This window comes from Ambystoma mexicanum, chromosome 1q, assembly GCF_040938575.1.
Source record: "Ambystoma mexicanum isolate Mex_15411 chromosome 1q, UKY_AmexF1_1, whole genome shotgun sequence".
Classification (NCBI taxonomy): Eukaryota; Metazoa; Chordata; class Amphibia; order Caudata; family Ambystomatidae; genus Ambystoma; species Ambystoma mexicanum.
In genome coordinates this window covers 946,630,826-946,653,911 of record NC_090922.1, presented here as the reverse complement: position 1 = coordinate 946,653,911, position 23,086 = coordinate 946,630,826, and positions in this window count along the sequence as shown.

Here is a 23,086-nt window from a genome sequence, read left to right as displayed (position 1 = left end):
GCCTCTTCTTCGTCTTCTTCTAACGTTACTTACTTGGTTATTTTCATTTCAAAGTGAATTATCCCTTATATCTTATTGACTTAAGTCTTATCCAACATCCCAAACATGGCTAATATCACCAAAGTTGCGTCTTTACCTGGCAGTACACCACTCAATGCTTGTATGGAATTTTTTTACCAAGAGTTTGCTAACATACATTCATCTATTTCCACATTAGATCTTCGCTCTTCTTTCATTCGGGAGTGACCTCAAAGGCCCTCATTCATGGATTATTTGCGCAAAAAAAACCAGTGCTTCATTCTACCCGCAAATCCCCATTTGTTAAACAGGGATTTGCGGGCAGAATCCCGTTTTTTTCAGCGCAAATAATCCATGAATCAGGGTGAAAGAATTCTAAAATGATATCAAATTGTTTCTTGACTTGACAAAGTAGAAGGTTTAGAAAACATGAAAACAAAACTCATGCAATTCGAGGGTGAGGTTACTGAGAATCTTCATCTCTCTGGATTTCTCCAGTGTTACCCAAGCTAAAAGGAAAATATTTCTGCAAATGAGACCTCTTCTAAAGTCTCTTAACATTAGATACACTCTGTTGGATCCCGCAGAAATGATCATTACCATCACTGATGGTCCCACTAAAGAATACACAGATCCAAATGAACTACATAAACTGCTTCAAGCTCTACAGACAACTCTGATGGACATATCCTCTCTCACCCCATAACTAACAAGTGCATTTCAGATCCTCAATCTTTTGTACCAACAATCAGAATACCTAAAAACCAATACATCAAATATACTCCAAAAAGAAGTAGATCAACGTCCTCAATCTCTTTGGATATTCCATCCACCTCAACTCATCTCAGAGATAAATCAAGATCTCAATCAAATTCTTTGATTGTCCATTAACAACCTTACAAACTTGATAAACTCCTCCAGAAGCTAAACTACTTCATATCACTTCCTTATCTGTTTTCTGAACTGACTACATTTTTGATCAACCAGATCCATTTATCCACAACATTACTGCTTCTACAGGCTGTCCTAATTTTCACAATTAATATTGATCCTCTCTTCTCTGCTCTTACGTTTCTCTACTATGCTTATTCCAACTCCACACTGTGCCATCTCCTATGAGTCTCCTGATTGTCCATTTTTTAGTTGTTCTCATATCTACCCTTTTGACATGAATAATTTGATTATATCATTCCTTATGCATCTTTTACTTTCTTGTTTGTCTTACCTTCTGTGGTCGTCTTCCCACCCTTATGTTTCTCCCGTGTTATTCCATGATTACAAGTTATTTTAATTATTGTTATTCCTTTGATATGTTGGTGCTTTTTAAAATGTGCTTATGGCTGATTATTACTATTTATTAATATGTATTGTTGTTTGTTTTATTCGTATTTATATAGCGTACAACAGCCCGTGAAAATATGAAATCGACATTTGTTACATAGTAAGCAGTTGAGTACAGGGTTGCAATATATATACAAAGATTACATTCTAATATATTGCATGTGTGTTTATATTACAATTACATGTTATGAGAACAGGAAATTGTAGCAGTGTTAGTTAAGGAGAGTGGTCTTGAGTTTATTGTGGAAGAAAGAGATGGAAGTTTCAGCTCTGAAGGTGGCATGGAGTGAGTTCCATAGTTTTGGCGAATTGTAAGAAAAGCCTACCCCTTCCGCTGTAGCTCTCTTAATGCGTGGTATGTGTAACTGGTTGGTGTACTGAGTTCTGGTAGGGCGCGTGGATGTGGTTCTTGATATAGCTTCAGATAGGTATGTGGGAGCAGTGTTGTTGATGCATCTGTGTGTGATAGTTCTTATGCATTATATTGTGAATTTGTTAAAATGTACTTAATGCTGTCTAATATCTATTAAGATAACTACTTGGAATGTTAAGAGGTTAGGCCATCCCATTAAACACATAAGATTATTTCTCAACTGGCCAAACAAAAACCTGATATTATATGTCTCCCAGACACCCATCTAACCTCTGATAGCAAAAACCTTAAAATCAGAGCACCCTGGATAAGCACACGCTGTTTTAAAATGCTTTAGAGAAGAAAGATGGAGTATCTATCTTAATAAACTTTTGAACTTTTCACTTGTTGGTGAAGAAAAAGATCCAGACATTCGATGGATTATTGTGGAAGCTATTATCAATAATTTACTGGTTATCATTTTTAATGTTTATGGTCCTCATGCTCGCAATCCCCCTTTTTGGTTCAGTTTTCTTACAATACTTTCACAGAAGAATCCTGATAAACTTATTTTCTGTGGGGATATGAATCCGATTTTTTACTTTGTCCTTGATCGAAAATTCTCCTCTAATTTTACTTATTCCAAATCTTGAAACATCTTTTTAAATCTACTACAAACTCTAAACTTAACTGACTGGCACTTCTGTCATCCAGAAACTACAGAATGTACGTTCTTCTCCCCACCTTATCAATCTTTTCCCAGATTAGATTATATTTTTGTCAATTCCTCATTAGCTACCTTTATTTTAAATTCTGAAATTGGTCCCATAACTATTTCTGATCATGCCCCAGTTTCCACCTCTCTTGAATGGTTTCCTACCAATACATTTTCTCCCAGGTGGCGATTTAATTCTCCTAAAAGACCAATCATTTATAAACAAATCCAATGCCTTAATTCAAGATTTATTTTGTAACAATCGTCCTGAACATACTGTAATGCATAACAACTGGGATGCTTTTAAAGCCTCCCTCCATGGATTTATAATCCAATTTGTTGCCATTAAGAAGCGACAAACCAAACTTACTTACAACAACCTTTTATCCTCAATAAAACAGCTTGCGAAATCCTATTATGCACCCTGATACTAATATTATGAAACCCCTCATGGTAAAACATGTTGAGTTCAATAAAATCTCCACTGACAAAGCTGCTAGTTCCATCCTTAGATGCAGAACTAAATTATACAATGGATCCAACAAGGCTGGTAGAATGTTAGCCTCATATCTTAAGAAGAAAAAAAGAAGAATCCCTGATAACTCACATATCCTCTCCTGAAGGTAATAGATTAACTCACCCTAAATACATAAACAATGCTTTTCTGATTTCTATTCCAATCTATGTACCTCAGACTCCTCCAACAACACTGAAAATGGAATCCTTCTTCCAAACTAGCAAAAGTATGAATCCCTCTGATCCTATCGCTTTCTCCCCTCTTGAAGTACCTATTTCTCTATCCGAAATAAAAAAGCCATAAATGATCTTAAACCCAATAAAGCTCCTGGCCTAGATGGATTCACTTCTGATTTTTATAAAACTTTCATTGATTCTATTGCTCCTTAACTCTTAGAACTATATACCTGCTTTGTTACCATAGGACAAAGCCCTGGCTCATTAGGCAAGGCCCTTCTAATACTCTTTCCCAAACATGACAAAGAACCATCGATAATTAAAAACTACCAACCCATCCCTCTCATCAATTCAGACTCAAAAATCTATGCCAAAATTCTTGCTAAGTGCTAGAATCATACCTTGCTAAGCATCCCAAACTCATACACCCGGATCAATCCGGCTTTATCAAGGGTAGACTTGCCTCATCTAATTCTAGACTACTATTCAATATCCTTGCTCACTCTCAAAATTCTAATGAGCCTTCTGTCCTCCTTGCCCTCGACACTGAAAAAGCATTTGATTGTGTATCCTGGTCTTTTATGTTCCACTCTCTACCCTGGCATGGCCTTCCTCCATATTTTATTAATTTAATTAAAATTCTCTATTCCTCACCTACTACTCGTATTCTTATTAACAATTCTCTTTCCAACTCATTCCAGTTTGAAAGAGGAATTCTTCAAGGCTATCCTATTTCCCCCTTGTTATTCAATTTTGCTTTAGAACCCCTTCTTCAAAACATTCTTTGAATGCCTACTTCATGGGAATTGTTGTAATCAACATAGAAGTTAAACTCTCTGCCTACGCCAATGATATTCTAATCTACATCTCTGATCCTGCCTCCTCTATCCAACACTTAATCTCTACTATACATGACTTTTCTAACATCTCGGAGTACAAATTGAATCTTGATCAATTGGAGGCTATGCCCCTCACCCATACTTTTAACATTATTAATACCCCTCATACTGGCTTATCTTGACAAGGGTCTCATATTAAGTACCTAGGGTTACTTATTGCTAAAGATATATACACAACTATTAATCTGAATACTAATTCACTACTCCAAAAAGTTACAGAAATGACTGAAAGATGGTCACCTCTTTTTCTATCTGGATGGGTTCGCCTCAATGCTGTTAAAATGATGATTAGACCTATCATGCTCTATTCACTTTCCATGATTCCTACTGAAATTCACTCCTCCTTCTATACAAAATTTGATTCCCTGCTTCTTAATTTTCTATGGAATCACAAAACTCTGCACATTGCCATGAATAAATTGAGACTTCCCAAATCCTCAGGAGGAGTAAAATACCCTAATTTCCAACTGTATCATATAGCCTTTATCCTAAAACAATTAACCATCTTTAAACATTAGAATCCCACCTTGAGAATGCTCCTCTATACATCAATATTGAGGCTAATCATTTCTCTCCGCTTTCCCTTTCCCACTTCCTAATGACTTTGTCATGGCCCAACATTACGTATGTTCCTTCACTACACTTTTTCAAAATTATTGGGAATAAGCTCACAGCTAAATATTTCACTAAGGTTAATCCTATTGATCTCTTTATTTGGTTTAATAAGCAAACTCCTACCAAATCCAATTTGTTGACTATATAAAGATGGTACACTTCAGATATCAAATACATAAAGCAACTAATCTAAAATTCAGAAGCTATCCCCTTTCGTACGATCTGTTCACATTATAATCCTCCTGCCTCTGATCTACCCTTTTATACATCCCTAATCAAATCAATCACCAAATCCTTTCCTACCTATAATCAAAAATCCTCTTCTCCCTTCCTAAATCGATTAATTAATAATCCTTCAATTAAAGCGACCAAATGTTATGCTTTTCTGAATGATCCCCCTTTTCCTAACTCACTTAATCTCAGCACCATCAGACAATGGGAAAGTGACTGGAATCTTCAACCCTCCTCAGATCACTGGACCAAGATTTGGAAAGTATGTCAATGCACATCCCCTGCCGCTAATCTTACCCAAACCTACTTTTTAATTTTCCACTGTGCATTTCTTACTCCCTCACATATTGCCAAAACTCTGGTTACCGTATCAAATAACTGTTGGTCATGTTCTGAACCAAATGCAGATTTTGTTCATTTGATTTATAAATGTCAATGGGCCTCATTACACGTTTTGCGGTAGGGATTTAACGTTACCGGTAAGGGAATACCGGTATTGTTAAATCCCCATCCCAATTACGACCCGGCTCACCGCTATTTGCGGCACCACTAAGTACGGTGTCACAAATAGCGGCCAGTCCGCGGGCGCGCGACCCTCGATTCCGTAAATAACGCCATGCCGCTAATAGCACATCATCACAAGCCAGGCGGACATGCTAATAGCGGCATGGAAAAGCCCACAAAACCCTTTACCGGCATGGCGCAAATACCGGCATCTCAAACCACCCGTTATCAGAACTCACAGTATTCCCACCTGCCACAGGTGGACAAAATCAGCACAGGTGGAGGCAATGGAGACTGTGGCAGCACAAAAGGAGCACACCACACCCCTTCACACACCCATTCCCACACCAAGATGGTTCCAATACTAGCAGCGTTACATGGGCTGGAGGACATGATTGCAGTGCAGCAGCAACAACAACAGGCAGCACAAAGGAGACACAGGAGGAGAAGGAGGAGGATGGCAAGACAGGTGCAGAAAGCACCACCAGGGCACCTAGTCATACCACAGAGGCAGCCACCAATCCCCAGGATCCGAGCCAGTCCATTAAACCTAACACCTGAGCAGATACACACCCTGTACCGTCTGGACCGGGATACCATCACCAGCATCGTGTACATGACTCATGACGACATTGTCAGCCTCATAGACATCAGAACTGCCATTCCCCCCCTCTACTGAAGGTGGTGACTGTGCTCCACTTCCTGGCCACAGGCACCTACCAGCATACAGTGGGGCAGATGCATGCCATCTCACAACCAGTATCCTCACGCACGCTGAAGCATTTACTTGATGCCCTACTGAAGCATGCACAGGAACACATATTCCTGCCACGGACTGCCCAGGAGATCGCAAACACCAAAGTTGCCTTCTATTCACTGGCAGGCATCCCAAGTTGCATCGGGGCCATCGACTCTACCGATGTGGAATTGGTGGTCCCACATCACAATGAAGTAGTCTACCAAAACACAAAACAATTCCACTCCAACAAAGTGCAAATGGTATCTGACGCTAAGAAGATAACCACACATTGTTGTGCCCGATTTCCCGGATCAACCCATGATTCCATGGCCCTGTGTAACTCAAACATGCCACGCTACATGGAGCGACAAGCCGGACAACGTTCCTGGCTACTTGGTGAGTAGCAGGGCAAGCACATGGCAGTGTGATGTGGTGGGGAGAGATACATATTCCTACTGGGTGTTGACTGTCGTCTGTAGGACAAATGGACATACGGATGTAGGCCAATGTCCATCAGGGAAGGCCGCAATGTCCTTGAGGAGAACCCACATGCTATTATGAGCTGCACAACATAGAGTACAATCCAGGTTCCCGAATATTGCACATCCATCCACATCCACATTGCCCATCATGCCACACCACATACCACACAAATCAGCAACATGGCGTCAAGATGGTACTATAGAATCAGCACAGCACAACATCAAGACAGCAATGGGCCCTTGAATGCATGCAAAGGTAACACCACAAGCCATACCATTGAACCACACACCTATAGCACCACTGAAGTGATGCCACCCAGCATGGCAACATCGATGTCGGAATGGCAGTACACTAGCAGTGTGGTACCAAATTTTCCTGGGCCCAGGGACACCTAAGACATGGCCTCACCCAGGACATGTCATTTTCTGTCGGAGGCATGATTCAGGCATGTCCACTTGCAGGGTCAAGCTCACCTTTGCACATTGCAGTCACGCAGATCGTCTGCATGCATGCTGGTAGTCGTGATTTTGATTCACAATGCAAAGTCGATTTGTGTGGCATGTACAGGCCGCACCTGAGGTGAACGGTAACAGGTACCCATTCTTCACCCCATACAGGCGACGCCGGCTATCCCCTGAAGAGGTGGCTCCTAACCCGTGTACGGAACCCACAGAACCGGCAGGAAGAGGACTACAATTGTGCACATACCCGTTCCCACATCATGATAGAGCAGGCATTTGGCCTTTCGAAGACACAGCTCTGGTGCCTAAGCGGGCCGGGTGAGGCTCTCCTGTACGGCCATGACAAAGTGCCGAAGATAACCCTGGCATGTGTAATGCAGCACAAAATGTGCATCAGACGGAATGTGCCTATGCAACCACCAGATGAGGATGATGTTGATAGGGATGAGGATGGGTGAAATTGTCCGCCAGGACATGCAAGAGGCGATGGCCAGGAGGGACACGATGTGCATCAGCATCTGATGTATCAAATGTCATGAGATACAAGGGAGAACTATTATGGATGGAGATGGGTATTGTTGCCCTGATGTATGTGGTGAGGCCCACAAAGGACGCTGTCCCCAATGAAGTACACATACACAATGATGAAGACCAAGCCTGTGTTTCAAATTTTCAACAGTGTATTGTGATCAAAATGTGAACAAAGTGCATGGCCCGAACTGTGCAAACACCCTTTCCCCCCTCCCCCCACAACACTCCCAAAAACACCCGTTCCCTCCTCACCCCACAAAACTCCCAAAAACACCCTTTCCTCTCTCCCCCCACAACACTCCCAAAAACACCCTTTCCCCCTCCCCCCACAACACTCCCATAAACACCCTTTCCCCCCTCCTCCCACAACACTCCCCAAAACACCCTTTCCCCCCTTTCCCCCCTCCCCCCACAACACCCCCATGTGAGGCTTATAGTGTGTAGGTGTCCTGCTCGACATGTGCCAGCAAGTTCATGCTGCCCCTAATTCTCATGGCCTCCTCTGCCATTGGGTGGTTGGGATGGCGTGCGCCTCATGGTGCGCAGAGAGCGGCGCCGGGGGCTTGTTTGTCGGGAACTGGCAGAGGAGGAGGTGCCCGGTTGATCCTGTGGTGGCGGGGTATTGTCGCTCCATGGCGTCCGCGATATGTGTGACGGCCTGCCTAAGTTGGGCCATTTCCTCACAAATCCTGTTTGTGCAGGCCTCCTGCCCTCCCTTGTCTGGCTTGCATACGACCTAAGGTCATCCCTCAGATGGGCTGCCTCTGCCACATGTTGGCCAACCAGCACAGTGATTTCAACCTGCCTCTGGCTGATGGTTGCAAGGTCGTGTTGACTGGATCCAGCGGTTGGGATGGCTACCTGGCTACCTGATCGTGATAATGGCCTTGGGCTTGGCTCAATGGACCGTGGTGGGCTAGGGGTCTGGCTTTGATTCTGAACGTCAATTGCCTCCTCAATGTCCGAAAGTGGGGCGGTGACTGCTTCCTCACCAGTGGAACTGGTGGCAGCAGAGTGTGGGCCCTCTGTGCTGGTTTCCAATGTCATGGGGTACACTGCCGTGGGTGGAACAATTGCAGCAGCCGTGACCTCAGGCTGTGGAGAACTGGTGCTCTTGCTGCCTTTGCCCCTCTGCTGCTGATCACTCCTCCCGGTTTCCCTTGAAGTGGTGGCGGTGTCCCCTCTGTCATGTGTCCTGGGCTTTTTCTTAGCTGGTGGAGCAGGTGTCACAGTGCCCGGTTCATCAGTGTCTGTCTGTGACCTTGTAGGGACAAAAATAGGGAATATCATCGTTTATGGTACTACGTGCCTTATGCAGAATGTTTACGTCATGCCGCTCTATGCATTGGGGCCTCTTTATTTTTGAATCCGGTAATGGGGATGTCGGGTGGGTCATGCATGAATGGGTCTGTGTTGCACGTGTATGTGGTGATGCGTGCATGTAGGTTTGTGGCTGGATCGCCGGCCTGATTATGGACTCATATTTGGGGGGCCCATCACCCTTCACTGTCCATTGTTTGATGTATACACTCACCGCCATCTGATGAAGTGGGCGCACCATGCTCCATATCTCCGACACCCTCGATCGATTCCACACCAATTGTGGCGGCGCAGGTCTCCTCCGACTCCCGGAGTTTTATAGGGGAATCAGCGCCACTCCTGTGGCCATTGCCAGCTTGCGATTCACAGACAGGATGTTTCGTACATGGACCCGTAGGTCATCCCACCGCTTTCGGCAGTCCTTGAAAGTGCGGGTGGTGGTGCCCAACCCACTGACTTTGTGGGCAACCTCTGCCCAGATGGCCTTTTTCTTGACGAGGGTCTCCCGCCGCATGTCATTTGTAAATACTACATTGGCATTTGCCGTAAGTGTCTCAGTAAGCATGATCAGCTCCTTGTCGCTGAATTTTTCTTTTCGCTGGCGATCAGCGCCTTTCTTGACGGCCTTGGACATCTTCGCGCTATCCTGGATGATTTTGTGTTGGGGTCTTGTTGAAAGAGGTCCTGGATGTAGAGGATGGCAATGGATTGTGTTTTTAAAGATGGCCACCGTGCTCCTTCCCGTACCTGTGCGATGACGCTGTTTCCGGTTCCGCATTATAACTGTCACTGCTAATAGCGATGACCGCTATTTGCATGTAGAGTGAGGGCGGAGGTGCTATCTGCACTTTCGTCGAAGCCGGTAAGGGACTTTTTGGGGTCTTTAGCGGCATGGCGGTAGGGTCATTACCGGCATGGCGCCCTCTTGCCAAGGCGGACACGTTAATAGCGCCATGCCGGTAAATGTTGATTTTTACTGCACACCGTGTAATGAGGCCCAATATGTTTATGCTTTCAGGTCTAAAGTTTGGTCACGCATACAATCAATTTTTCTTTTAACAGAACCACCATCACTCACTAACCTAATGATTGGCCCCATAATTAATCCAGTTATAAGTCAAATCGTTTCCCCTTCCTTGTTTAACCTTTTTATGAACATTGCTTTTCATAATATTACATGTAATTGGAAGACTACTACTAATCTTTCATACAATACATGGTGGAATTTTATACGCTCCACCCATCATATGGAACAATGTCATGCACTTTTCTTTGATTATGTACATAAATATAACAAAATATTGAATAGATTCATGCCATATTTAATACTCATGATTAACTGATCTCAATCATTTTAGAATTGCAACTTGTCCCTGTTCTTTCCTACTGTTTTATGTCCTGTTATTGTGTCTATGTTTCCCCGGTTCTGTCTTATTTGTTATTATAACCAAATAAGTAAAATTAAACCTTTTTAGTAAACATTTGATAATTTATTTAATTCAAATATGTCATGTTATTTAACAGTTTAAAATAATGAACTCTGTTTATATAATTTGCCTTTATTCAATCCTGATAATACAAATATTTAAACAGAGAAGTCATCTCTCTCACAGCTTGCCACTCTATCCCTCCCGTCTCCACTCATATCTCCAGTTCATCTGACATTCTTGCTTCCTTGCCCAAGGCTTGCAGTGTTCATGTCCTCTTTGATAGAACACTAACTGTAACACTAATGTCTACAACCGCATGTGCTGCTCATATTAGACTTCACAACATTCTCAAACTTCAAACCTTGCTTACTCACCACTCTATGAAAACTCTAATCTCTACCTTCATGATCACAAAACTCAACTATTACACATGCCTGCTCCTTGGCCATATGCTCTTTTGCCTCTACCCTCTAGACAAAGTCCTCAACGTTAATGCCCACACTTTCTACAACCTACCTAGACTTACAATTTGGTATCTGCTGCACGCTATTCTCACTGTCATGTTGTCCTCTTGGTGCAGTGCACAATGAAATGTCTTCCCTGATATCCACGTTGCTGCTAGCTAATTTTTCAGTGTCCCTAGATTGCTAACATCAGATCGCAATGCACTGCTGTAAAGGTCATGGACCATTCAAACACCTCAGTGAGTAGAAACAATTGGTTCTTTACTAAGTATTCTCAAGAAACCCTCCTATCCGCATTGCTCATTCAATCGTCCTCTGGAAGGCTCACATAGCGGCAGGCTTATATACATACTTAGAGAACATGGAACTCTGGAACTCAATTTAAGCATAAACAATATGCAACTGCGTGAACGGCACACACAAAACTTGAAAAGTCAACAGGAATATGTGAATACACACACTGGAAAACAAACATTACTGAAAGTACACAACATAACTACTTAATACTAAATGAACCAGATAAAACTGAAAAACCACTTTGCACAGATCTAACCTACACAAACGTATGCGGGTTAAAACACAAACTGATGCTTGAAGCAAAGACACTAAGCCACATACCACCCCCAATTTATCATACATGAAATGGTAATATATGCAACATGCACTTTGATTTAAACATACACCGAGGCAATTGTCCAGTACAATGCACAGCAAAAACACCTAGCAGCTTATCCCTCAACGAAGACTGGGCTAATTCCGATGTGCATGCATGACCACAACAGCAAAGCAACCTTACACTGCTTCCTATGCTCTTACAAACCAGACCCCACCTGTGTTTCTGCAGGTCTCAAAGCACCAATAAACGGAGAAAATGGAGCCCATGCTATGTAAAAACCATTAACATCACATAATATCAGGCATGTTTTAGTTGGAACTGGCCATAAAAAAAAAGGCTTCCAAAAAAGATATACATTGAACGGCAGTGCACAGGGTGGTGAAGCAGGCATCAGCATTAAAGGCAAAGCTCTGAAGCAGTAAGCCAATCAGAAGCATGTTCTGGCAACGGACCCCAAAATCCCTTTAACACAATTCCTCAGTAGCTCAGGAACAGTGCTAACTCTCTATTTTTTGGCTGATTTAAAAATAAATGAATCTTATATTTTACATGAAGAATGCAAAATGTTAAATCTCTACACATCTAATAACTGTCTGGTTGGTTAACTCAGATGCATGCAGTAGTGAACTTTTGCATGTTGCACATCGTAAACCCCGGTATTATCCTCTCAAATACTTTTACATGTGAAAATACTAAGCAATCGAAGTGTTGGAGAATTCCCCATGCACACATGTTAAGGGCCCTTTTCTCGCGATGCATTCGATGATTTATTTCATCGTTTGGTTCTTTGACAAGGATTAAAAGGCTCTACCTTGTGATGCACACGAGCGATTCCTTTTGGCGTGGATGTCCATATGGCACACCAGCATGCGCACGCTTCCCACGCTCTTCTCTTACAGCACGCGCTTGATCATCCGTTTAATTATAAAGCACTTAGCTTCCTTTAACACATAATACTACACATATTATCTAATTTCAAAACAGATCAGTGCGAAATTAAGTATTTACAGTAATTTACCAGGATAATGTGTGCAGACAAATCACACAAAACCATACACAAACAAAGCGTACACAAAGAAAGACATTGAAGATTTGTAGTTCTCTGCTATAAACAGGAATTCAATGTTTATGCCAGTTAAGAGTAATTTAACGAAGGTTAGTGCTGCCTGCTTGACCTTGGGGCATAACTTTTGATATCTGGTAGGACAAAAACAGGAAGGAGGTAAGCCCCCTCCCTCCCTTTGTAGCCTGTTCTGAAGGAGTCTGTTGTTCTTCTCAGACTTCCAGTTTGCGTCCTATCAGCCTGATTTGTGGGAAGGTGTATACAAAAGCGTCTCACATCTGCATGTCTTACAGTAGGCTGCTTCACTGCCACGGCGGCCCATGTCACGTGGGACATATGTAATCACTCCTAGCTTTTCAGACAACAATTTGGATTTCACAATACGATGTTGTCTAGTATCGAGATTATGGATTCTTTTGTGTAAAACATTCGACTGTGGGATTTCCTCTTCTGTTTCAGAAAATGTATTTGTCACAAGAAATCTAATGATTGCATTTTACAAAGAAAATCTCTATAAACAAATACACAGTGTGGAACTTAACGGAACATATTGTTGATGATCCACGATTAGATCCCATTGCAATTAAACAGCATACAGCCAATGGGTTGTCCAGCAAGGATGTGCTATCTCCACACACTTCCTGACGACCCCTTGACATTTCTCTTACAGGTTTTTGCATTGATGATGACACACCAGCGCCTCCCAGTTTTAGCTGATTTATTGTAGCATTGATGCTCTCTTTACTAAGTTATTAAATGGGGGGTTGCACTGTTGAGACCAATTGATTGGGTGGGGACGGGGGGGGGGGTGGTAAAACAGTAGATGGAGGTGTTCACATGTTACTCATCAGCACTCTAAGGGGTTGATTTACAAAACGTTTAGCACAGCTCAAAGTTCAAATGTTAATTACAAGAGGCACTTTGTGCTGATACAGCTCCTCTTGCCCCTTGTCTAAGTGCATCACGCCCCATGCTGTTTTTGCCACATTGGTGAAAAGGAAGGGCTAACACAAGGGTGGCGAATAGGGCACAAAAGGTATGGCAATCACATGCACACTCCAAATCCTGTTATTCTTACGGCCTGTCCAGATCAGGGGTAAAGTATAAATAGCCCGTGCAATCAAAGTGAGACCTTTGGGCTCACACAAAATGCAATGAGGAGGGGCCTCATGGCCTTTTGCAACCAAACTACCTTTTTTGCAATGGCAGATGAGGAGTCTATGGGACATACATATTTCCCCCACATGTCATCCTGGAAACGGTCAGGGACTGGGAGGCTGACTTGACATCACACACCATGTGCTCACTTGCTGTACCTCTGCATGTCAAGGTGTTCGCATCGCTTCACTTTTCAGTCACTGGGCCACAGACATTGTAGGAGATCTATTACAGCCCATACAATCCCCAGTGCTTGCAAGAGGTCTTACAGTGCATCATTGAATGCATGCATAGCCATATTTCAATTCCCTGCACTCTGCAGTAAAGGCAAAGAGTACCCACAATGATCTGTGCCATGGCACTCTTCACCCTCTTCCTCAGAGCCATTGACTGCACACATGTAGCACTGCAAACCCCTAGAGAAATGGAGCACATATACAGGAAACACACATTAACATACCAAAAATGTGCAAGTCATATGTAATACAAATTTGACACATAATGCATGTGAAAGACAATGTTCCAGGATACACTATCGATAGCTACATCTTACACCATTCTCCTATCCATCATGCTCTGGCATCTGGAACTTTAGACAACATGGTGCTTCTTGAGCAAGACCAATCACACATCCAAACACACACTCAAAAAAAAACAGGCACATGCAAAACATAAACCAACCACAGGAACTATTTAACCATTTGCAGAGGACAGTGCATCCCTGCTCTCACCTTTCCTCCTGTTACCCTTCTGGAATCCAACAAACTCAGGTGAGACCATCTACAACGTTGCACACATTGTCACTTGCAGCATAGTAGAGTATACCATTGGAATATACAAATCACGGTTCCTTTGCCTTGATCGCTCTGATAGTGTTTTGCCATACACAACACCAGTAGTATGAAACACTAAACTGCCACGTTGTGTTCTGCACAACATAGCAACACCCAATGGCATACCTTTGGAGGTTCAGGAGGATTTTGTGGAGGAAAATATAGCCCCTGAATGTCAGAAATAAAGAGGCCTGGCCAGGCCGGGATTTAAAAGTGAAGCTGGCTGGCTCGCCATTGGAAAATGTAGGCCAGTCCAAAATACTTCTTTTTCCAACTTAAGACCTAAAGACATGGAAAGAAATGGACCTAGTTGAAATCTACTCAAATGGACAAGTGTGCAAGTGGAGATAGTCAATTACTTTTCACAAATGAACTGACATTTAAATGGAAAGGCCTACTTGGAGTATTAAAGGGGACATCAGTTTCCCATGATAAATAATGACCTATGCATGGACAATACGTAAGGGATACTCATGTTGTTTCAACTGTTATATTAAAGAAAAACATTACACATGCACATATTTAAACACTGCAGCAGTGCACATGGGATGAAAAGAGATGGTTGGGCATTTGGTAGCTAAAAAGGAGGGATGATGCATTTCATTATGAAATAAAATTGAAGGACAATCATCAGGAAGAAAGAAACTATAGTGATCAACAACTAGCAGAGAGGCAGGGAGAGCTACCAAGACCACCAGGTTAAATCTTGTCTGGAGACCTGGGAGCTCTATCTGAGTGAAGCCTGTCTGGAGTGACCTTGCTGTGGGAGAAGCCTGGTGTGAGCTGCCTACCAAAACAGGGTCCTAAAAAGCTGGCTGGTGTCCTGAGAAAAGAGAAGAGAGTTCCTGTGTAAGTAGATATCCCAAAGCCATCAATTGCATGGGGAGACATCTGCCTATATCCCTCTCCATTAATGGGTAAAAAGAGGGGTGAAACTTGGTAGTCCCTTTGGACAATGTATTTCCCCATAGAAAACCATCCTCTCTGTTGAAATTGCATTGTGTTGGGAGCAGCCCGCCTTAATCCTTTTCATTACATTGTGGGAAGTGGGAGAACCTTTGTAGACCCTTAGCACATTTGACCGAAGTAAATCAATTAATTCCCATATAGGAAAATCACGGGATGAGTTTTGTTAGAGTTCGAAACTAACAAAGTTCATGCCTAGTATGTTAGAGCCAGTATAGCCTAAAAAGGCTTGGTTGACTGTTTTCTGAAACCCCTGACTCCTGTACGGAGGAGGAAGGGGTGCCCTGAGTCCCAACAGAAGTAATACATAGAACAGGGCCTTTCAAGTCAGTGTGGAGGGTAAAAAAACAAAATGTTACATTCATCCCCATTAATTTTAAATAAGAATCACAAAGCATTGCTTCTTATTTAAATATGTGTTACAAAACAAAATGTCCCCTCATTTGTATGTGTGTTGAAAAAATGTATTTCCCCTTTGTTGTCATTTTCTCATCAGGAATTGCTTCTTATTTGAATGTGTGTTGAAAAACAATGTCCCCATCGGTGTCCCTTTTCCCAACTGTGCCTTTCAAATGTAAGCTTAAAACGAAATTCCCTGTTGATTCCCTTGCCTCCCCTTGTCTTCCAAATGTTGATATGCGGCAGGATAATACGCTGTTACATCAGGCCCTGACCAACTTTTACATGACACAGACCAGCAAAGATGATCAAATGTAATGGTTCAACTCACAGCATATGTGTACTTCCATATGAAGATCATGGAAGAAAGATACCAGGTTAGTGTAGCCTCTGTGCAAAACTAGTCTGAGCTTTTGATTCAAGCCCAGCGAGAATTGGAACAATTAGAAGACAAAGTGCAACAGAGCCAGAATTCAGAGTCAAAATTAGAAAATATTATTCAACAGCTAAAAAATGAGACACAACAGCAAGCAAATGCAGAGCGAGGTGCTACATACTACATTTTCTGCACTGCAAGGGGAGTATCAAGAGTGTGTTGAAAACCTGAGTGCAAGACAACACAAATTAAATGAACAGTTTGTTCACAATAGAGCCTGCTTAGAGGACATTTTTACATTGTAAGCACAGATTAAACAACAGAAAGCTGAAAACAGCCAGTTAGTCATCATCAGGGTTGTTAATTCTCAGGGTGAATTTGATTAGATACACCAAGATCTGTACACTTTGAAAAAGCAAAAAGAGAAGTTGAGAGAAGAAAATAACACATTCGGTTAAGGGAAAAGAGCCTTGTTTCAGGAACTCCGTCAGTTATGGATGGACGTGTAGAAAAGTGAGCTATGTTCTCAGGAACTGACTGACATGAGGCTAGAGAATTACAAATTAATTGAACATGTGAGGCAAGCAGAGGTAGACATAGAGCAGGCAACACTGGCCACAATTTCACAAGGGAAGGAGATTAGTTTCTTGAAAAAGAAGCGGTCTGAATATGCCCAGACAATGCAAGCTTCTCAGAAGGAAAATGAGTCTCATTGTGAGGAGAAAAAGGGACTCAGAGATCGATTAATGGCACAAATTAAAGTGCTAGAAGCCACTCGAGCACTGGTGTCAGAATTGAAAATTCAAGCCTCTGTATAACACCAAGAGATATGGACTGAGCAAACCAAATGTGAGAGGTTGGAAAATGAAATAGCCAAACACAAACATGCTTTGAGGCACCCTGACAAGTCAGCACAGAGTGATGACCTCTCTACCAGGGACCTCAAGCTAACTTACCGCCTCATATTTACAGGGTGCAGCTAACTTCATAACTGTCAGTTTTCAAAAACAGGGAAACATGAAGCAGCTGGACTCAAACAGGCCTAGTCCAACTGAGCCAGAAGGCCAGTCCTTATCAGATATTGTTGAATTATCATCTCTACCCATTAGAAGGGAAGGTGGCCAGGCCGGTAGGCTCTGGGAATTAAAAAATATGCTAGTATGTACTTCTGACCAGGCAGACTTCTATGATGTAAAGATCAGGGGGTTGGACTGGCAGAAAATTAAGTTACAAAGGGACAATGTGGTCTGTTTTGCAGACAGTTAAGGAACAGAGTTTAGGCCTCAAAAGAGTTTTTTAAGAACTTCCACACATTCAGGGAGGTGGGGCTAATTCCCCACCATACCCAGAACGAGGGATGAGGCGAATGAGTACTTCCCCGTGCAAAAAGGGGAGTACAAGGGAAATAACCCTGAGAGCCCACAGCACCACTGGGGAGAAGAAACCAGACCCCATCATTCTGGGGAGATTCCATTCTCATAGAGGTAGGGAGTGTACCACCAATAGCAGCAGCTCTGAGTCAGAGGGGGAGTGGATGTAGGTGCAGCGTAAAGGAAAGTCTTTCAAACAGAAGAGAGGTCTTCTGAAAGACCCAATTCAGCAAATAAAGGCAATAAAGTGCTTTATGACTCCATACCATAAGAACACCAAATATTTAATATGAGAGCATCTAGTGCTTTATGACTAAATGATGACTTAATTTGGTATTAGGAGTGATAGAAATTCCATGGAGTTTGTCAACCGTACCTTTTTTACCCTGAATATTCCAGCTTCTTTGCCGGACTGGAGGACCAAGATCATCAAAAATGGTCGACCTACAAGGAGGCCATCTTAAAACACTTCTCCATTCACAGGAACCCTCAGGAAACCCGCAAGGCGGCCTACAACCTGTAGGGTGGGGAAGCCCAAGTGCCTAGAGAGTTTGCGCAAGAGCTGAAGCGAGCATTTGCACAGACCTCTAGGTGGGTGAACTTCAATAGCCGGGAGTTCATCAACACATACTTCCACGCGCTCCCAAAATACATTATGACCAAACTAGTAAGGGATTTCCATGAGTGTAGGAACCTGGATTGGGTGATAGAACAGGCCACCCGGATTTATGAGGTCCAAAAGCTCTCTGAAAACAAATACAACCCTAAAAACCCCAAACCATCAAACACACCCGCCGCTGCAAAGGAAGCAGTGGTGAAAAATAATCCCATACTGGACTTGGAAAAGAGGGGGCCTAAAAATATTCCTCCCACTAACACCAACAAGCAGAATGAGAGGCAGAGGAGACCCTCAGATCTAACCCAATCGGGTGGTAGCCAGGCAGCGTATCAGACCAACGCTCTATCAGACCCTGCCACCTATATCAGTCCAAGATACAAGGGTAACAGACCCATCCTGGGGTATGCATGACTACCCTGACACAAGGGAGGTGGGGCCCAATCAGGTAAATAATGGCCCAGGAAACCTCCATCAAAACTTCCCTCAGGAATGTAGAAATACTCCATCCCCCAACCTCAGTTTCTTCGCAGCAATATTAGTTTTAAAACCAATGCATCACCTACGATGGACAGTATGAATCAAATTCAGTTGAATAGAAGAGTCTGCAGGGAGCCACATCAGCCACAGTCAATTGGAGCAAAATCTATGGAGCCGAGACCCTTCTTAGATTGTAAAAGGTTTGCACAAAGTTAGATTGTTGAAGAAAAATCACAGTAGGGTCCCAAGCTGTTACACTTGTGAAAGTTAGAGCTGAGATCAACTCTAGAAGAGCAGCTACTGTCTGGTTGAAGTGATGCAGATCCTGTTTTCCTGGGCCTCAGTCATGGGGACAAGAGGGATGATGTCTGGGGACTCCTGCAGCAGAAATTTGATTGTTGGCGGCAGCTATGGGCTCTTTTCTGATCAGCAGCACTTTGTGGCTTCAGCGATCGTTAACGAGCACCACTGTGGATCTTGGATACCGGTTAGGCTTCCTTCATTCTTTGAGTCCTGCACTCTGGTGAGGTTACTCGAGCTTGGGTCGTCCTGCTTCTGGAGGGCCCTGGGGAGACTCCTGGAGTTTTTGGCCAGCTTACAGACATTGCACTCGACTACGGATTTCTCGACCCCTGGCACTCAGTTCTTGCAGCAACAAAGAAGTATAGCCAGTCTGGGAAGGTCTTTCAGAAAGGTTAATCTCAGGGTTAGTCGGTAACACTAACCTAAGGGAAGAAGTCAACCCTTCCCGGAGCTTCTCTTGTCGAACAGAAAAAGAAGTTTCAACACAGCAGCAGGGTTTCACCAAGCAGTTCAACGGTCCAGGAGGAGGCAGCAAGCTTCGTTCATGGTTTCTTCATCAGGGTGTTCTTCCCAGTGTACTTCCCAGTGGTCGACTCTGTCTTCAGTCCAAGAAGCCTTGTTCTTTAAGCAGGTTTCCCACATTCATGCACAGTCTAGCTGTCACACACACAGCAAGGTGGCTGTCCTCAATTCCTGCCCTTGCAGACACACTGGAGCCAGAAGCGGGTTTAAGTACTGAAGCCTGCCAAAGGCAAAATGAACAAAGGGCTCAAACCTGGTTTGACTCACGGAGTAAATGCCAAGAAAGACCACACAAACAAGAAATGGCAAATAAAGAAGACCGGCCATTTTGACACAGTGTTCACCTATGAGTGCTATACTGGAGCTGAGGGTTCATCCTGCTGTAGAAAAGCACAATGATAAGAACATTAAACCACTGCCACCAGACATTTAAAGTAGTGATGCTAACATACAAAATGTTAAATGAGCAAGTAGGACAATGGGGCTACCAAGTAACCCCCCAGCGCTCCACATAAGATGGGGTGTGCTGGACCTACAAAGGGAAAAGGTGACTAAAGTCAATTTCACTTTTCCATTCTTGGGAACTGTAGTTCACCCAAGAAAAGGTATTTAAACCTCATGAGAAATCTAAAGGATTTCTATGTGACACTGCACCGAAGGTGCTGTGTGTCACCGTACAAAGGGTAGATGCCTATGGAGTTTTTCAGACTCCAAAAACAAAAAAAACATATAATCGAAATCAGATCAAAACACAAGAGAGATTGCGAAAAAGAGCTCACTCACTCTAGGGTTAAAATTAAAAAGTCCTAAAGTCCAGCAAAAGATCTGGTGGTCTCTAAGGTTGAAGGAAATTAGCACAGAAATGAGAATTCTCCCTAGCACCGTTTGAATCTAAAAAAGGTCTCTTAACAGACATTTTAAATGCTTGGAACATGGATAATGTGGCTGCATTTTCAAGAGTTCTTACTGTCTGTTTTCTCACAACAACCACTCAAAAGTGCCTGCGCTCTGTCACCACTCTGCCCCCACCCTCCACTCTCCTGTCCAATCTCATGCACACCTGTGCAGGTCCACATGCGCGTACCTGACTGTGTTCTATAACTCACTTCAAACATCATGACTTTCATTTCAGGATTCTAATGCCCTGCTCAGCTGTGTTATGTTTCAATTTGATAAACTGAAAGCGGACACTCTCCTCAAGCAGCTTCCTTCATTGAACTAGTAGCCATCTTTAACATTTTTGTTTTCGTGTTATGTGATCTGGATTTCGCCAGTCAAAAAACATTAGTGTTTGGTGTAAAAACGTATAACCTGTTGGTAAACCAAGCTTCCTGGCCCCGTGGCTGGCTGCTAATGGTATTAGTGCTCGAGTTGCAACCAATAATAGCCATGATTAATGGTTAATGTCCCTCACTTAGACCTGGGCCATAAACTTGAATGTAGGGCTATTGGCCACACCCACGTGATGTATTGCTAAATTAAATGATGTCAGCATAGTATGTGTGATCTTTATTGGAGGGATTCAAGGCATGGTTTGAAACTGTGCCCCAAAATAGGCTATTGAGAATTGCATTTGAAGAGTTCACGGATACCTGGGCACCTGCTTACCCCTGCAGATGTAATAAGACGTAGGTAGATACTCACATATGTAGACTCTGACCAGCTCACTCAGACCTGGAGAAGCCGCATGAGTATGTGTCCCCGACTCTGCCTCCACAACCACTGCCCTGGTCTGCAGCGGCAAATCCAGATCTGCTTTTTCGGACACACCTTTATGACGTGGACATTGGTCTGCTTTTGTGTAAACAAAGCGACACCACACATGCCAAGACTTAACTGTGTTTACACATGCAGGCCTACTAATGTGTTAAATTACTCTGAAAATCAGAATCAGGTAAGTTTTAGTATAGCTCAAACACACATACACACAAACGCAAACACGCAGATTTCAGTAAAAAAAAATGCAAACACGGTTTGGTGTATCTGAGTCGGATGATGCATCACACTATTTTGCATTTGTGTTTTCTTTCATCCCAGGAATGTCTTAGTGAACAATGTCCTGAATAAGAAGAATGTCTGGCTCTTGGTCATCATCATGGGCCCATGCAACACATACACCATCTCTTTCTCACACAGCAACGCATCAGGGGCAACAATATGCAAAGGTCTGATTCCCCTGTAAATGCAGGGGTTTGCTGCAATGGACAGCAATGAGCAGAAAGTGAAGTCTCGTTTCTTTATAGAATGCATTAGCTGGCCATATCCACCCAATTAAAATTGCATAATTATGTCTGACCTTATACTTACATGTGCCCAGACTATAACATTTACACCCAACATAGAATAATGCCCTCTTGTTTTTAAATAATGTAACTGGAACACACTGCCTATTGACAGAAATAATGAAACAGCGTGCGTGCTAAATACAGCTTGAACAAGTGGTATCTGTTCTACACTGTGTTCACATTCTGTGTTTAATCACAGTTAATGCATATCATGATTATGAATTAGGAGACATGTTGGGTGACGAACGTTATTGTAATAATGCCACGGGGACCTCGGTCCTGAGCACGCAACATGGCTGCCCAGGGGAATATGTGCTGTCAAAGCAATTTCAATCCGGCTTGCAGCTGGTAATTATGATGTGAGGCTGCGGGTACCGTGCTACCGGGAAAGCAGCCCGCGATTTCTCACTTATATGTGTCGAACATCGAACGAAGAACAGCAATTAAAGGCTTTCTATTGGAAAGTGACGAGGTGACAACCTTACATTTTTTGACAAATACTTCTAGATGATTTTAGGTTATGATATGAGTTGTGTAGATGCTGTTAATGCACGAGGGAGAGAGTGTGGTAGACACTAGCATGGAAGTCAAGAAAATGTGTACATGTGGTGATGACTGATTTGCTAACCTTGAATTAGGGCTCAATGAAACACAAAGGATAAACATGTGTAATTCAGAAACGAAACTAATAGAATTGACACCTTGTGCAATAAAAAAAAACATTTCTAACTGGCGCATTCATTTAATACCTGTTTCCAAGTTTTACGATTAATTGTGTCTACATATTTGTTCTTTTGGGCAAGTACCACATGTATAGATTTTTTTTTTTTTTATTTTTTAAAAAAGGACCTTATGATGGTTAATGGCTGTACATCTTATTTTCAGTTGTGTTTGAGCTAGTGCCTCAAGATGCCAGTAGTCCACACCTGCTACAGGTACTTAAGAGGGCACAGTGAATATCAATTAGATTGAGTACTGCATGCAGTGCAAATCATTCCTTGTCTGTGTGTGTTCTGCATGTGACAGTGCGGTGTTGCATCGCCGACAACAGAGATTCTGAGTCCCCCCTGCCGCTTATAAAGATGACAAAGTTAAGGGTATAGGATACCTGCTGAATTCATGGATGCGCCTCCCCAACTAAGCATGGATGAACTTATTCGGTAGAACCTCGAATCACTCGAAACATCTGCGATACGACTAGATTGAAATTCACTCAAACTGTTGGAGAAGTGTGCCTGTGTTCATCCTGATGGGCTACTGAGGGGCACATGTGGTTGCAATGTATTTGTAATTTCAGGCAGCT